The sequence below is a fragment of the Phyllostomus discolor genome, chromosome 6, assembly GCF_004126475.2.
Source record: "Phyllostomus discolor isolate MPI-MPIP mPhyDis1 chromosome 6, mPhyDis1.pri.v3, whole genome shotgun sequence".
NCBI lineage: Eukaryota > Metazoa > Chordata > Mammalia > Chiroptera > Phyllostomidae > Phyllostomus > Phyllostomus discolor.
This window is the reverse complement of record NC_040908.2, coordinates 35,244,793-35,263,467: the sequence shown is the minus strand read 5'-3', so window position 1 is coordinate 35,263,467 and position 18,675 is coordinate 35,244,793. Positions and strand designations below refer to the sequence as shown.

The following is an 18,675-nucleotide window of genomic DNA, read 5'->3' as shown; positions in this document are numbered from 1 at the left end:
CCTTGCTGGGGACCTGGCCTGCAACCCAGGCATGTGCCCTGACTGGGAACCAAACCAATGATCCTTTGGTTTGCAGACCAGCTCGAAATCCACTGAGCTATACACCAGCTAGGACTGAAATTCAAAAATCTTAAATCTATTTCTACTACTTACCTGTATCTGTGAGAGTGTGCGGGTGTGTGTACTTCCCAGTCTGTCTGCTGAAAAGGTCAAGAAGCAATGACATTCTAGCACAGCAATGATCACATATCCTGGGTTTTAAATATCGGTCCCCACTAAAGAACCAGGACTCCTTGGAGAAATGGTTGATTCCAGCGCTGGAGTGGGAAAAGTACTACATAGACCAAGAACAGCTAATTATGCCAAAAAGTAATAAAGTGCTAAAAAAATTATAAAAGCATGTCAAAAGGATGTGGGAAATAGCTCAAAAGGTTTCCTACTGACCCTGGGGAAAATTTGACCATCAAAATAAGTAAGAGCCCTTCATTACAGCAGAATGCTGACTACTAAATCTAGAAGGAATGATAGAGTTTTAAAAATCATAAACTCAAACAGATATTAGTAATAATGCATACTGAATTTGAGGGTGGGAGAAGCTCAATGAGGAGTTAAGATATTTTCATATAATTTTAAGGTGTTCTCCCACAAATTATTTATTACAATAGGAAAACTATGCAACAGAGAAAATGGATAACACTTTAATGATCAATTTTAATATGATCAACTTTACCATTGCTGATAATGAGCCAATAGACATTATGCGCCTCCAGAGACAATGCCCTAAGGAGGATACCGTATCATTCTCGAGGCTCCAGTCAGAGGCAAACCCTGAATCTAATCATGAGGAAACATAAGATAAACCCAACACGAAGGACATTCTGTAAAATAATGCTGGATTCTTCAAAAATATCAATGTCCTAAAAGACAAAAAAAGAAAGAAGAAAAAAGGCTGAGACACTTTGCCAGATGAAAGGAGGCTGAAGAGACATGACGACCACGTTCGATACATGAGCGGGACTGGAACCTGCACCAGAGAAAAGCTGCTCCAAGGACCATTACTGGGACAACCGACTCAAGCAGAACACACACCTGTTCACAGTATTTATAGGTAACAGTATCTGTCCATATTAAATTTCCTGCATTTAATAACTACTATGGCTATGTAAAAAAATGTCCTTATTCTTAAAGTTACAAGTTTTAGTATTAAGAGTAAAGGGAATAAAGTATGCAGCCTACCTTCAAATGATTCATAAAAGGGAATATTAATCTATATCTATGAGGAGGGAGACTGATAAGGCAAATGTGTCAAAATACTATAAAGATGGATGAACTCTGTGGGCTCTTTTTCTGTAAATTTGAAATTATTCCAAAATAAAAAATTAAAGAAGATTTTATATTTTGAATTTAAAGAATAAGTACCTACGACTAGTTTTTGAATCATTTTAAATATTTCCATATTATAATTCAGACAAATTAAAATCAAGCTATATACAGAGTTTATGATTTATATTAGTGAAAGAGGCACTGCCGATCAAATTACATGTGATTCATAATCTACTTTTATTTATGCTTTTGTGATTTTTCAAAATGATTAGCCAAATGTTTTGTAATCTAATTAGTTAAATTTATATATTAAAACCTATGTTAAAATAAAACTGGTAAACTGCTCTGAAAATCAAAAATAACTTATTCAACTTCCTTATTAGTAATTATAACATGGAACTACCAAAACTTTAAAAAATCCTGACACTTCCCCCAAGGTTAATGCAAATAGAAACCTTGGTTTATGTGTTTCTTTTTTCAGTTAAGCATTTATAGGAGAATAATCATTATTTACTGATCTACTCTCAAGTTTGCAAAATTCAAGTTTATAGCACTGAACAGGTCCACTCCATAAGCTGGCAATATTAATGACATTTGCAACCCATTTACAATCATATTCTTGGATGAAATAACTGTATAGAAAACAATTTGTCAGCAACGATGAGACTCATTGTCATTCAGCTGTACTACTACTAAGAATAAAGTAGATTTTAAAATAATAAAGCTGAGAAGCTTAAAAATCTAGTTTTTAAAATAACTTGGGATTAACTTCACTAGCATAAACCTCAAAGACACTGATTACTGAGCTCAGAATGTCCCAGCTTAATTAAAACATCACTGATCACCATTCACCAGGCTAAGCTGCATCTCTTCCATATTCAGGAAGTTTGTATTTCTAGGTTCCCCCAGACACAGAGGGGAGGGTAACCTCCATTCTTTTCACCTGGCCCAGGTTCTTTTTCTAGTAAATATATTCCTTTCATTTCAAAGCAGCCAGAAGAGTTTGGGGGGCAGGGGAATGAAAGTAGCAGTTTGCTGTCGAGTTTTGCTTGTGGAGGAAAAGATGAAACATTCACAAACCAACTTCTTCAAATAGAATCACATTTACCTAAAAGAATTAAATTTGATAACACAACATACTGGCAAGGTCGTGAGGAAACAGGTGGTCTTCAAGCCCGCTGCCTCTAGGTAATGCAATTCCGCAGAATACATTAGAGTTGAAATGGGCATAGCTGTGTGACCAAGGAAGTTCACCTCTAGATGTCTTCCTAGAAGGACACCCCCACCATGTGTACAAGTATTTACCAAAGAACCTAAATGTCTTGAAAAGCTTGAAAAGCAAATGCCTATCAGAAGGGAAATTTATTTAGAAAGAGAAGAAACACATGCACAAAGAACACTGTGTAAATTGTTGGGTAGACTTGTGAATATGAAGACTAAAACTAACAGAGTGAAAGACGCAGCCTCTCTTACTCCATCTCACTCAAGCCTGCACAGCTCCCGAGGCCTCCAGGCGAGCAGCCCCTGCTTTAGACATGCTAATCATTAGAGAAATTCTGCTTTGGGCTTCGGTTTTTACAAAAACCAACCCTTCCGTTTTCTCTTCCCTTAACATAAAAGAAGCCTGAACTCTCTCTGCACTTCCTAAAATAGATTTGAGGGTTAGAACCCTCATCCTCTCAGTGGGTGCCTTCTTGATCAATAAACCTTTCCTTACTCCAAACTCGGATGTTTTGAGTTTTGGCCTTTGAAGCACTGGGCACGTGGGCTTTGGCCTGTAACAAAAAAGACAGACGTCAAACTCATAGCAGCAGTGGTTAACCTTTGGGGATTATGAGGAGAGACCAGGAATGGAAAATGAAACTTTATCCATAATGTTCTAAAGTTTAAAGGAAAATGTATTCATGCATTACTTAACTAAAAATTAGTATTCAAAGATTTTTTACATGGATCATGTTATACACTATACAAATCTAACAGGTCAACTTGACTATAAAATGATGGAAACTGAGAAAAACTGATAATTAGGCTAAACTCAAAACATCCGAGTTTGACTGTTTAAATTTTTTATTGAATTTATTGGATGACACTGGTTAATAAAACTATATGGGTTTCAGGTGTACAATTCTGTAACTGGTTGCAGAGCGAGGGGTCCCCAAAGTCCCCACAGCCAATCAAGGCGAGAAGATAGCTATGCTACCTGCTCCAGGCAAAAGGTATATGTGACTTTCAGAATGTATCCTGACTCGTGACACAGTCAGGGGAGGTGGGGGCCCCTGAATCACTGAGTCACTCTCGTCCTAACTAAAGATGACAGTCAAATGAAGGTACATATACAGGGCAACTGGCAAAAGTAGCCAATTGTAGGTGGGGCTGGATACAAGGTCATGTAGGAAGTAGGTCAGCATGTAAAATAAGGGTGGGCTGAAAGAGAAGGGTTTTGGTCCATCGTGAGGTCTGTAGTGAGAACGGAGCCACATGAGCTATAGCAGCAGGCAGCCATGAAGGTCAGCCATGAGGAGAGAGGAGGGGGTAGCCATGAGGGAGGGAGCCAGAGGAGATTCTGCCGTGCTGCCTGTAGTGAGGGAGGAGCTCCATCTGCTCCTCTGAGGATTCGGCCATGCATCCTGGTGTGGTAAGGAAGCAGACATGCAGTCTGTAGTGAAGTAGCCACTGTGCAGGATAAAAGGGTGTAAGGAGAGAGCTGATGGAGCCGTGCAGGAACTTGCCTTACCAAGCACGGATTAGTGGGAGATGCCTGGAATGCTGAACTGTGACCAGAGGCTACAGACTTCTGCTTCTCTGGGGAACATACAGAGAGGACACTCTCTTAGGACTTGTGCCTTCCCAGACTTCACCATGATCCAGTGCAACGTGGCACATGTTTTCCTGGACTATTATATGGAAGCTGAGGACGGGCAACATACCCCAGATCCTGAAGGAGAGAGCTGCTGCTAGAGGATGGTGACTCTGAAACCCATGAATGTATTTTCCAGAGGAGATGGAGAACTGTTTCTGTAGCTGGCTTAAGAACAGATAAGGATATGGAAAGCTACTGGGCATGGTTTTGGCTTATAGCCTGGTGGGGAGCAAGGGAGGTGCTGGGTCTCATGGGAGAACAGAATCCTGAATAGAAATGCTCCCAGTCGCCCTAAGGTTAGAACCCTGTAAATAAAAACCTGTTTCCCTCAACACTAATTGTTGGGTCATGCATCGAGACACCACATGCATGAGGTGGTATCTCGGTTACAATTCTACAATTGCTCAGTTACAATTCTATTAATACGTCATCTGTATATTGCTTTGTGTGATCACCACCCCAAGTCAAGTCTCTTTCTGTCACCATTTATCTCCCACTATACTCTCTTCTACCTCCTCCAACTCTCCTTGAATTACTTATATTTTCAAACTGGTAAGAACAGATACTACCCTTGATCTTAGCCAAAAAGCTGAGAAGCAATGAATTACTTACATTTTTATTTTATTTTATTTTAAGATTCTATTTATTCATTTTTAGAGAGAGGGGAAGAGAAGGAGAGAAATATCAATGTGTGGTTGCTTCTCATGCACCCCGTACTGGGGACCTGGCCAGCAACTGAGGCATGTGGCCCAACTGGGAATGAAACTGGCAACCTTTGGTTTGCAGCTCACGCTCAATCCACTGACCTACACCAGCCACAGCGAATTACTTACATTTTTAATACATTGGAGCAATGACCCAGAATCAGAGTCTGAATCTTGATCTTGCTGCATGTACTAAACCCTACTGCTTCCTAAAGTGAGTTAACTATCTTATTTCCTCATCTATACTTAACATTTTTAAGAAACCCACTGGAAGAAGGGATATAAGGGAGGAGAAAGGGAGGGAAAGGAGGAAGTTGCCCCAAGTATTATAGCTTATTATAATTATTTGTCTGACTTCAAACTTTAATTTTGGATAATGTATAGTAAGATTTGAGTGGTAAGGAGAGAAATGCTAACAGGAAACTATCTAAAAAATCTTTTATTTAAAATAAAATAACAAACCAGGGAAGGGATATTCTACTAAGGATCTTGACAATGCTAGACTCTAGAGAAATGAAAATATCAACTCTTTTCCAATAGATGATATGAGAACAATTCCCAAAGTCTAGGCAAAATACATTTAGGACATGTAGGCAGTTAGAAAGATGAAAGAATCCACTTCTTTTAAATAATTTCCACTGAAGGAAGGTGGATACATTAATTTGCGTCTACTCTGAACCTAATTAGTAAAACTTAAGAACTGTTCTCTCACATATGTAAATTTATTTCCTGAAATGTAAAAGAGAATAGCCCTAGGAAGACACCACAGGGCTAGTTATACAGGCAAATTTCATATCCTCCATAAAAGGTGAGAGGTTTATTATTATATTTCTTTCATAGGTAAGTTTGTAAATTCTTCTGGTGGTTACCCCAGAAACTACAACACATACACTTGACTTCTAGAAGCTCAATGTTAATCCATACTTTTATTGTCTTTCCAGAAAGAACTTGGAACACTTTAAGTCCTTTTCAACTTTAATACTATTATTGTTATGCATTTAAAAAATATTATGCACATTTTGAATATTTAACAAAATATTACTACTGTTTTATATAGTCAGTGTTCATTTATCACTTGTCTTTCTGTTATCACTGATTTTCCAACTGGGGTTATTTTCCTTCTGCCTAAAGAACACTCTTTTAGAATTAAAACTGAGAGGATTTGTTGCCAGCAGACCTACACTTGAAGAAATTCTAAAGCCTATTCTTCTTTTAGTGTGGGTCTGCTGGTGGTAAATCCTCTCCGTGGTTTTAGTCTAAAAATATCTTTATTTCCCCTTTTTCTACCATTATCCTGCCAGTTATCCATCCAATTGCTCTGAGGTCATCTATCTTCTTCCTCTGGAGAATTTTCTGATTTTCTCTTTATCTTTGATTACCCGCAGCTTCACTATTACATGCCTATAAGTAATTTTTTTTATTTATCCTGGTTAGAAGCCTTTGGCCTTTGAAGTATGAGAGTTGATATCTTCTATCAGTTCTGGAAAGTTTTTCAGCAATTACATCCTTAAATATTGCATCTTCTCTCTCTCTCTCTCTCTCTCTCTCTCTCTCTCTCTCTCTCTGTCTCTCTCTCTCTCCCTCTCTTTTTCTCTCCCTGTCCTTTTGAGTCACCAAATGAATATATGCTAAAATTTTCTGCTGATTGTCCCTTTCATCTTGTCTCCTCATATGCCTGGTCACCTCTGATTGTGGCTGGACAGTGTATTTGAAAAATGATCTCTAGAAATAACTTGAAATGTGGATGCTGTTATTCTCCATCGAGGATTTTTGCTTGCTTCTTCCAGACTTCTGAGGTCCTAGAAGCCCTATCAAGCCAAGTTCCTTACTTAAGTTTCCCTGAATTACTTAAGTGTCAGGAATGAATCTAGGATTCAAGCTGTATGAGGGATACTGTGCTTCCAGTTCATCTTCAAGTCAGAGGATGAACATACCAGGATTCGTGGCTTCATAGCAGAGTGCCACTTTTGCCACCCTAGCTCCTTAAGGTCCCCAAGAGGAGCTTCTCAGCCTCCTCTAGAGACACCTCCAGGGCACAACAGCTATATACTCTGCATTCTCGGCTTCCCTGAAATCTCAGTCCCACGAATTACTTACTTTCTTACTATTTATGGATGATTTTTAGAAGATTTTACTTTTATATTTCACCTGATGTTTTAGTTATCTTCATTAGGATAATGAAGCTCAAATTACCTAGTCTGCCATTGCTAGGTATTACTAGAAACTCAAGAGTAAGTTTATTAAAAAAACAGTCAAAGAATTATAGCAGTACTTACCACCTTAGCACAGCCTAACATTTGGATCTAATGAATGTATTCAATTCCAAACAGACCATGAATTGAACACATTCATGGTCTGAGCGTACATTCATTGGACCATGAATGACCAATACATTCATGGTCAAGGAGAGAGCATCAACGTTTGAGAGCACACATTGATGCTCTCTCCTTGAACATCATACTATAACTTGATAATGAAGATTTACTGACATAAATTCAACTTTTCTTTGGATTTAAGTGAGGTAGCACGTGTAAAGTTTTTAGAAGAATGCCTGGCACATAGTATGCTCTCAATAAACATATGCCAATGTAATTCTTACATTTTCAAAATAAGTGAATCCTTACAGTATTTCCCCACAGTCTTACAAGATACCAACAATATTCTTCATTCCAGTATTACCATAAGAAATACTCCAGAAAACCAAAGTCACTCATTCATTTAGCTATTAAAAAACACAAAAACCTTAGACTGTCTTCCTAAATTCAAGTTTTGGGGGGTGGCTACAAGAAATACCAGTCAAGGCTGCTGTAAACCATAAGCCTTACTGTCAAATTTGCATATTATCATTCATCCCACGTGAACTGGTCCTCTCTCGCTCCTGAGAAGAGGGCACAGCCACAGACTGTCACACAGCTGTCCTACAGCCCCACATCTCACAGGTGAGAAAAGAATGGAAAACATTCAACAGCAGCTGCTTCGCTGTGCATAAGGGTGAGCCACCCAGGAAGCTGTGCCATATGCTGAGTGACAAACATTCCATCACAATTTTTAGTGCTCAAGCCTGTGATCAATTTACCTATTATATGTGAAAGTGATGATCATAGGAAGAACCTCTGTAGTTCTATAAGACAACTTGCGGACCGTCCATATTTTAGACTTGGAGAGCAGAGCCCCTGCATCGCCCCGCACCACTCTGGGAAGGAGCGTCGCCAGGGGTGCGGCAAACCCAGCACAAAGAGCCATGCTCTCAGACCAACCTGAACCCATCCTGCAAGCCTCTTAAAGTAAAATACATCACATTCGTTTAAGAAACAGTTAATGAAACCTGGTTTCAGACAGCTACTTTGGTGGGATCTGGGTATTTAATGGTGAAGGTAAGATGATTCTGGCCTCCTAGAATTCAGTCTAGTCATACAGGAGAGGAAGAGACAGAAATGCATACCTATATTACAGAGTAATCAGTACTACGATGACGGAAGTATATAGGATACTGGGGGACAATACAGGGAATGGGAAATCAGGAAAGGTATCCCAGGAAAATCACTTTTAAACTGAGACCTGAGAGACAAGTAAGAGACAAGCAAAGATGAAAAGATAGAAGATTCCAGAAACCACATGTATAGAGGCCCAGAAATAAGAGAAAACACAAGGGCACATTCTAGGAAAACAGAAGGAAAAGCTAAGCCTACTCTGTGGGAATATCTCCATAATCAGGGCAGGCTGGGCTCCCACCAAAAACAGTGTTACATGTCATTTTGTCACAAAGGAAAACAAACCACCATAAAAGAGTCAGGAGACACAACAAACAAGAGAATGAATATACACCACATACACCCCACACACATACCCCCAAAGATTTGAAAATAATAATAGAACAATTTGAAAGAGTCTAAATATTTGAGAGATTCTGAATCTATTTAAAGTCAATAAAAAACACAAGAGAAGTTATAGATACCATATGGCAACAATAACACAGCAGAAAACAGAAGAAAGAAAACTGAAAATCAAATAGAACTTGTAGAAATGAAAAAATATAGTCACTGACATTCAAAATCTAATGCAAGACTTCTAGTTTGAAAGCATTTATCTATGCTTCTCCCCAAAACAAAACTAAAAAGATAGGGAGTAATTTTTAAGGCCACAAAGACAACAAGAAAGGGGAAAAATATACAAGAGAAACTTTAAAAAAAAAGGAGTTAGAAAGCAAAAGATTAAGTGGTGGCTGATTTTAGGGCCCTAAGAAAGCTGAAATCTAAGCCTACCAGGCTGGGGGTGGGAAGAGGAAGGGGAGCCAGAAAAAAGTAGCTGGTTCACAGTCACAGCCAGAAACCCAGAAAGGCTCAGGCTTAGAGATCAGAGCTCTGAAGGCAGGAGTGGGGGGTGGGAGAAAGTAGGGTGACTAGTTGAGAATTTGTATAAAGAGCAAAAAGAAACAGACTCACAGATACAAAAAACACACTGACAGCTGTTAGAAGGGACAGGGCTTGGGAGACTGGGTGAAAAAGGTGAAGGGATTAAGCAAAAACAAAAAAACCCTCATAGACAACAATATGGTGATTACCAGAGGAAAAGGAGGTGTTGGGGGAGGTAGTAGAGGGTAAAGGGAGGATAACTGGTGATGAAAGGAGACTTGACTTAGCCTGGTGAACACACAACACAATATACAGATGATGCATTATAGAATTGTACACCTCAAATCTACATAATTTTTTTAACCAAGTCACCCCAATTAACCCAATAAATTGTTTTTAAAAAGAGCAGTTAGTTCTCCAGATATTGTCCACCCACTCCAGAAGTCTGGAGGATTACTCTCTGCAAGGCTGCCCTACTGAGCAGAGGGCTGAGGCTTAACTCCATGAATTGGGGTTAAGCAAGAGTCTGCTTAACCATGAAGTCCTCCCCACTTGAATACTGGAACCCTGCTGGTTAGAACCCACCCATCCCATCTTCAGGCAAGAGATTCTGGGATTTCTTTCCAGGAAAATTGGCCAAGACAAGCAACAATACCTCTCAGTTCTGACATTCTATCCTACTTCGATGAAAAAGCATATCCTGGGGTGAGGATTTTTTTTTAAAAAAGCATACAATTTTCTACTACCCACAAGGATGGCTAAAACTGGAAAAGACAGACAATACTAAGTGTTGACAAGAATATGTAGAAACTAGAACGCTCTTAACATTGCTGGTGCATAAATCAGTACAATACAACCACTTGGGGAAACTGTTTAGTAGTATATCTATTAAAGCTAAACACAGGTATTCCCTATGATCTAAGTATATAGCAAAATAAAAGTAGACATTCATCTTCCAAAAATATATATAAGAATGTTCAGAGAAGCATTATTTGTAGTATCCCAAAGCAACCCAAGTGTCTAATGATAAACATAGTAAATTATATTCATGCACTAGAACACTACACAGCGATGAAAGAGAATAAGCTTCCTCCATGTGTGACAAACTCAAATCTCATAACAGAGAGCTGAGCAAGTCAAACTCCACAGAAGAGCACACATTGTATGGTTTCATTTATATAAAGGTCACCAACAGGTAAAACATCTACATGAGAGGGGTTATTTTCAAAGGCAACAGTGACTAGGAAGTGTCAGGTGAGAGGCTCTGGAGCACAGTAATGTTCTATTTCTCGATCTGTGTGGTTGTTACAAGGGTGTATCACTTTGCTGAACTTCATCAAGCTGAACGCTGACAAATTGTGCGCTTTCCTTTGTGTATGTATCCTTGAATTCAAAAGCTTACAAAAAATGAACAGAGATGTGGTGTCCACCTCTAGATAATATTTTTGGTCTTATTTTCAAAATTTTGTTTAATGAGCACATATACATATTATAGTGGGGGAAAAGCAACTTTTAAATAACAGCAGAACTGAGATTCTGTGAGGTTCACAACAAACCCGCACAGTGTGTAATTTAAACACAGTGTAGCTGGTTGCCAGACGTGCTGAAAATGATGACCTAGAATGAACTCTTCCTTAAGGTGGGGAAGAAGAAATAAATTTTCAGAAGCCTAAGTTACAAAGAAAGGATGTTAAAAAGTTTACCTTCAAAATGGTAATCATGTAAAATACAGACTTCTAAAGCATTTCAGACAGCATTATGAAACCAAAGTTCTACTGCCCTTATTTCTTGAAACTTGATTACAAAATTTTCATCCTTTTTTTTTCTGGTACTCTCTTACTGCCTTGGTTTGCAGAAGACAAACTGAAGGCACTTATCAGCCAAAAAGTAACAATAAATGGCACCACACATGCTGTATAAAAAACCTTGCACAATCAACCAGAAAAATGTTTAGGCCACTGTGTCAATATGGAATAACATATTCCTTCTGAACTGCAAGATAAATTTAAATAATAAGCCCACAAAATAACTTGTGATTTTTTAAGTGAATCTAAAGTTAAATAAGGATATGGGGGCTGGGGCAGGGGATGTTATTGTGCATTGCCGGGCTTTTGTCCTTCCTTTTGTAAATTTCTTTCTTTAATCCTATTTTTTTCTTTCTCTAGAAGTAGAAGCTCTAATTCAACACTTACTGTTTCCTTGTTCTGCATAAAAGAACTAAAGTTTCTTGTAAACATTCTACTCAGTATTCTAAAGGGAATCTCCCAGTTGGAAGCTCCCATTTCATCTAAACACCTCCAACATCAGAACAAGATCACACCCAAACTCCCTTATACCTTTGTACATTTCGCAGGAATGAAACCAAAGAAGTGGTCCCTGTCCTCCACACAAGTAGTAGGTTTCATATTTGCTACTTAACATGCCCCATATTATTCTGTTCTTGGCCCAAGTAAATTGTCTTTGTCACTATAAAAGTGGCTCTGATCTTCAACCTAAAGATACAGGGGAGGTGACCACCCCATTCAAAAGGATAACAAACAAGGATCTGTTGCTCCCTGGACTCAGCTATTCTCTAAATGATATACTTCAAGTTCAATGCTCAATCATTTTCTGGGCTTTCTTGTGAAATATTTTAGTGAGCCACACATTTATTCCTCCTTCTGGCAATAACACTTCTTCCTTGTAGAAATTAACCTTTCCCCATCCCTTGTGGCTCTGGGAGGACTGCCCATCACAATTCCTTGCCCTGGCTTGACAACCATGACACCCCATTCTCGGCTGCAGAGAGAGGTCCAAAGGATGGGCTCAAGACCCATGCAAGGCCAAACAGAACGTGCTTCCTTCTGATTTTACAATTTGGTGCTAAAAAAGCTTCCCGTTTGCTCTGAGGCCTCTGGCTGAGAGGCTGGAAACCTGAAGCCAGCCATGGCCACGGCATCCCTACACAGCCCACCCCCATTCGCTTGAGAGAAATCTGTCCACAAAAGGATAGAATGAGGTCAATGACCAGAGAGAAACGCAGCCAAGAGAGAGAGAAAGACAGAGTCTAAGAGAGTACTGACAATGCCATTGGAGTCCCTGCAGGCCCTGATGTCAGCACCAATCTGGAACTTTCCAGTGACATAAGCCACTGAATTCCTTTGTCTCCAAAGGCCAATTCAAGTTGAGTTCTATTACCCTAAACCAAAACTCTCAAAGACCAAAAACCTGCAGTGGTGCCCATGCCATTCACCACCAGCTCTCCGCTCTCACTGACTCCTCACGGCTTGTTGGAGGGGCAAGCACCTCAGAGTACAGATTCACTGGTGAACAAGTGGCCATGGCCATCCCAAATGGCAGATGTTCAGGTTGACCATTCCAGGACTAACAAGTGAATCTAGTCCCAGGAGTTGAGGATTAAAAACCTGCACGTCACCTGAGTTCGGTCTGGGCCACGTCCTAGGCTCTCGGGCTGGGCAGCCAGACTAAGGGGATGTGGTGTGCAGTGAGTCGTGAGCAGCCTTGGAGCGCAGCACCACGGGGCCCTGCTCTGCACTGAAGTGGAGTGTTTGTTGCACCCAAATCCTTCCATGTGACGTGACTGGTCCTGCCTTGTTCAAGACACAAGTGATGCGGAGTGCTGACTTTGCTCTCAGCAAATACATCAACAAGAAGCTAATCTGGACCTAGAACCAAGCAACGTTCTTAGAACAGACAGTTTGTTCCACAGATTCACTGTGAGAGGCCTGAATAGATACAGTTTAATGGGTATTCATGTAGGCTCATGCATTATTTTTCTTTGGAAAACATCCCTGACTCTCACCATCAGATGACAATTACTGAGGGAAAAAAGCAGGCCAGGCAATTAAGTAAGTGGTAATTTAGGCACCTGGGGCCTGAGGTGAGGGAGGCGTGGTATGAAACCCGGATTGAGAGTTATTAGCTACTGTCCTTGGGCAAATTACTTAATTCCTCTAGGCCTCGGTGTCTTCTTTTGTGAAGGGGGAATAATAGCGTCTACCTCAAGGACTTACTGTGAGGACTAAGTATCATTATGTACACAAAATGCTCAGAAAGTGCCTAGCACATAATAATAGCAATGAAACTATTATATATGAAGTCATCAAGTCAGAGATATTTGAATATAATACATATTACTGAATATTTTAATGGAATCTATTTCTGTGAGTCTTCACTTGTATAGATGTAGGCATCACCATTACAGGGACCAAAGAGAAAAGAAGAAACTTAATGTATACTATCAGCCAGAAATGCTTCACTTTCTTAAATTACAAAATTTCCATTCCTTTTGACTTCAGAGAAGTTAAAATTAATCCAATCCCAGATCAGCAGATGTAGAGAAGCGTCACTTTCCTACAAGGGCATTGGTACTTCTCTTTTTGGAAGGCAGTTGGTCAGTATCTATCACAAGGTAAATGTACGCATTTTCTTACCCCGGCCATTCTCCCTCCAGAAGTGTCTGCCACCGAAACACCCACACATACACTCTGGAGAGCATGAACACATGCGGATGTCTGCCCCACTACTGCCCATAATAGTGGACAAGCCAAGTGCCCGTCCACCACAGGAGTGCTGAGACACAAAACGGAGACCAAGGCGACAAACCAGGTGTCCGGGTGTTCTTCCCATAGCCACTTGTGAGCGCTGGCCTCTGAGTTGGCTCAAGTTGACAATAAATGTACTAAGTGTCTTCCCCATGCCAGGCCGTGTGCTCAGTGTGCGGGGACAATGGTGAACAAAGCAGATCTAGTCCTTCAGCCAGAAGAAGAAACCCCAGAATCAAATTCTATATTCTCCCAATCCAGGTAGAACCTTATAAGATTATTTTAAAAAATACCCATGATTTTTAGTTTATAACTTCAATTGAGAGATCATTTAAAAATTATGCTTCCCAAAAGCACTGGGTCAAATTTTTGTAAGAAAAGGAAATAAATCTTATTGAGTCTTTCTTTGGCACCATATAATCATAGTTTGGATATTTTCTTATGTCATCTTACTGTTTATTTTTCCTGAGCTTTCTGTCAAATAGCTGTAATTTCCTTTAGGTGGCTTGCCAAAAATCAATAAACAATTTTACACTGATTTTTGTAATAAACTTCACTAAAAGAAATCTGTTTCCTCCAGAATTACTGGAACACCTTGTGCATATTAAAGTAAAATTTTCTTACCTATAAATTACAAAATATATAACAAGGTACAAAATTAGGATGAGTAATAATGGTTCAGTTCTGTAATCCCAATATTAATATAAAGTAATAATCTTAGATAAATTTATATAATATAGTTATGAGTAAACAAGATTAAGACAAGTATAGTAACAGAAACAAAAACTGTTTAACATTCTTCCACATATACTTCAATTTTTTTATAATTTCACATACCTCAGGGGTAAATAATGTCATAAAATCAGTTATGCTAATTATATAATATTTTTGCTTATGGCCCAAATAAAATAAAACAAAGAGCCTGAAATAAGTTTATTAAACTCTAATTCCCCTTACAAGTACAATCCTTTTTATTGACATTTAGTCTTAAGTGAGAATTAAGTTCATTAATTAAGTGGGCTTCTGACATACACAGTAGTTTTTTCATACCGTAGTGACAAGCAAGATTATAGCAGAAATGTATAGAGAGTTAATTTTGTTTTCTCTCATTTCACAAATATTTGTTTAGTTCTTGTATCAGAGTTCTGGAACCCCCAAGCAAGGCTAATAATCTAAATTTTAAAAATATACAGAGAGTTTTAATATCTCATTATAAACTTCCAGTATTCTGAATCCCTGTCTTGTTTTGGTATATTTTCTGGCTACCTATTTTAATTTGCTGCGCCCCAAACATCGGTCTAGCAGGCCTTTAACCTTATTACCAGAAAGCAAATTGAATACGAAAAGAAGGGCGCCCTCTGCATCACCGGCTTCTGCTGTGCTTAAGAAAGGTGAAGGGGCCTGCTGGGGGCCTGGGAAGACCTCGGACTCCGAAGCCACGGCATAGTGTGGTCCTGCTTGTGAAAAACGAGTGAAGTATTTTCTCCACTAACATAGTGGAGACATTTGGCAAAGTTCTAAAATTATTATTAGATATAGTTTACCCATGTTTACTAAAAATGTTGCCTATCTCCTTGAGATTTAATGAAATCTCTTTTTCAAAATCCTATAGTTAAAATGCCTAGGAATGTTTCAGGGAAAAGGTCGAAGGTCTGTGTTCACTTCAAGTGAGCACAGGCTGTAGGAAACACAGTCTCTCTGAAGTGCGCACAGTGCGGGAGAAAGTGACTCAAGACATCTGGTGACCCACACACAACCTGGAACCACTTCCAGGATGTCCGCTAGTGACCGCCTCCTGGAGTGGCACCTCTGTGTGACCACTCATGGCATGCTGCCGCTCAGTGATTTCGTTGACTGATCACTGGGAATCTGATTTCCACTTTTTTGTGGTACCCAGACAGGAAAAGCTAGCTGCTGGATTGGCTTCTGAGGCTCAACAGAGATTCAGATGAAACTAGAACACATATGGAATTAAATATATCTATAAACAGATAATCATTTTCTATCTATAAAATCATAAAAATTATCACTTAAAGAGAAAATCTGCTGTAGCTCAGGAAAAAAAACTAAGCTCTGAATTATGTGAAATTTGAGCCTATAATTTAGTCTTTGCAGTAACCATCTACAAGGATTAACAACAACAAACCTATCTTCCTTTCTTTTTCCTTTTTCGTTGTTTTCCCTCCCTAAGGCATTTAAACCAGAATGCTGTGTAAGTCTTGAAAAGATAGACTAAATCACTTTAAAACCAGATGAAATTACAAGCCTGTCCTTAGGAAAACAATAAAATAGATTTTCGAACCTCTGATTTGTTGCTCCATTAAAGTGGATCCATCTCTTGGTCCAGGGTCGTTTGGGGAGTAAGAGGTGCAGCTGCCCAACTTGCACCCCTACTCAGTGTTCCCTACCAGAGCGGACGGCGTCCTGGGGGTGCCTACCCTCCCAGCATAGGCGCCTGTGAGCAAGACGACTCTTGCGGAGATCAAGAAGTGTTTTGGCCAACACTTTGTTGCCTCCACATTCTCATTCTTACTCATTGCTCTAGGGAGCTGGGTTTTGCCCCTGCACTACTCAGATGAAAATGCTCTTCCCTTGACCTCTTTTGACTCCCAGTCCTGGTCCACCTCTTTGCTGGGCTCCACAGCAGACCCCTCACCACCAGCCCCTCCAAAGCGCACAGACAAGCGTGGACGCCTCCCTTGCCTTCCGAGTCCCTGCACTCTCTCACTTCTTCCTGTCTCTCTGCTCCTTTTGCTCTCCCCTGACTTCAAGGGAAGGGTGCATTCCAGGGCTCCATCTTAAGCTCTCTTGACTTCACCTGCTCTCCTTGACCTGTCACAGATGTCAATCACCAGGAGTGTCTCCTGATGGGCACTCAATCAATACCTGTGAGGTGAGCCACCTTCAGACACGCTGGGGGCCTCCCATACAAGACACTATCTAATCTGGGTCTCCACCCAGCCACCTTCTCCGACCACCACCCCCTTCCCATGAATGGGTTGAGACTGTGACCCTAGCCTGACGCTATTCAAGAGGCTTCTTATTTATGGTAATTACGGTTCTCTGTCTCTCCTTCCTGGTTTAATCTCCACGTAACAGAAAGAGAATGGCTTTGGAGTCAGATAGAGCTGGGTTCAAAGCTGGGTCTGTCAATTACTAGCTATGTGACAATACCTATGAATTTTTACAGAATTACAAGGGAAGATGTTTATATGTAAAATATTTGCATGTACTGTATATATTTTTAAAAACGTAGGGTCCAGTGAGGTTTCTTTTTCTCTGTTTCTCTTAAACTCACTCTGCAAAGCTCCTTACATCCTTTCTTTTATTGAATTTCCACAATAACCCACCATAGGTCTAAAGGAACAAGCTGAGACTGGCTGGGTACCAACTAATAAGTGGTAGGATCAGATTCTAACCTAAGTCCAACTGGTTCTGAAGCCCTAGCTCTTCCTACCAGATAAAGTGCCTCCAGGGCACAGAGGGGACAGTGGGTTGGGTGGGCGAGCTGGGGAGCCACACAAATGGAATGTTATAGCATCATGTGAGAAGTTACAGCATCATGTGAGAGAGGTGTGGAGAAACGCTGTAGGGTTTACTGAGGAAAGAGACATTGACTCTGTCCCAAGAAATCAGGGAGAGCTGCTTTTTTCACAGACACAGAGTGCTGGAGTTGTCTCTTGGAGAATGTGAACTGACCCTCCCCCAAGACAGACTGGGCAGGGTGGTCTAAGCAGCAGGGCCATGCAGTAACTGAGCAAACCATTGGAGTCACTGCAGGGAGTACGGTGTGATGGCAGCAAAAGTGGGGGAGGGCGAAGGAACCCAGTCATGGAAGGAGATGATGGCAAAAAGGCAGGGTGGGGCTATGCCCAGTGTCTGAAGCCCATTCCAGAAGCAATAGAGCCCGCAGAAGTTCTTAAGAAGGGCAGGGACCGATCAGACCTGTACTTTTGAAGGCTAATTCCAGCGCTAGCATAGTACAGGGATTCCAGAACCTGGAACCACTTGGGGACTGTTTTTAAAATGACTTGATTAGTCCCATTATTGTGAATGTTAACTTTGATCATTTCATTAAGGTGGTATCTGCCAGGTTTGTCAGCTATAGTTACTCTTTGTCCTTTGCAATTAATAAGTATTTTGTGGCCCTGACCGGTGTGGCTCAGTGGGTTGGACATCGTTCCACAAAGTAAAAGGTCATGGGTTCGATTCCCAGATGTCACATCCCTGGGTTGTGCCAGGTGCCCAGTTGGGGGCATACGAGAGGCAACTGGTGTTTCTCTTCACTAGTTGATGTTTCTCTCCCTCTCTTTCTCCTTCCCTTCCCCTCTCTCTGAAAATAAATAAAATCTTTTTTAAAAATAAGTATTTTGTGGCAAAGTCCTGTGTAAATTTCATGTTACTCAACAAACTTTCATCACTAATTATAATATCCACTGATTTTCTAACTCTATCATTCCAGCTATAGTTATTTGTTGACCTTCTACTCAAGGAAGAGATTTCTCTTCTTCCCATTAGTTACTTATAACAATATAGACACACGGATTTTTGTTTCATTCAATGGATGATAACTGAAGCTGAAATGATCACAGATGTGGCCGGTGGAAGTCCCCTCAAACTAGCTCTTGTGTCATTTTAATATCCCCTCTTATTCTTTTAGCACTGCTATAGTTCCTAGCACAAGAAGCTATTCTAGACTCATTCTGTGTTTTCCCAGCCCCAAGTCTAGAATAGGTGTTTTTTTGTTCGTTTGTTTTTGTAAGTTCTGATTCTTTTGCGGGGAGGATGGTACTTAGAAACCACTCTCAAGTGCTGGGCGCTTGGTGAGTCACTGTTTGTCAGTTTTCCCAGTGGACAGAGAAAGAAAATCAAGAATGTGTGTGTATGTGTGT

General features: G+C 40.2%; 1 protein-coding gene and 1 pseudogene across 7 annotated transcripts in view; both read right to left on the bottom strand.

Annotated features, from left to right (window-relative positions):
- Nucleotides 1-18,675, bottom strand: part of EML6 (EMAP like 6) — a 226,943-nt gene that overhangs the window by 197,371 nt on the left and 10,897 nt on the right. The gene's annotated exons all lie outside the window — the stretch shown is intronic.
- Nucleotides 4,682-4,784, bottom strand: LOC114501041 (annotated as a pseudogene).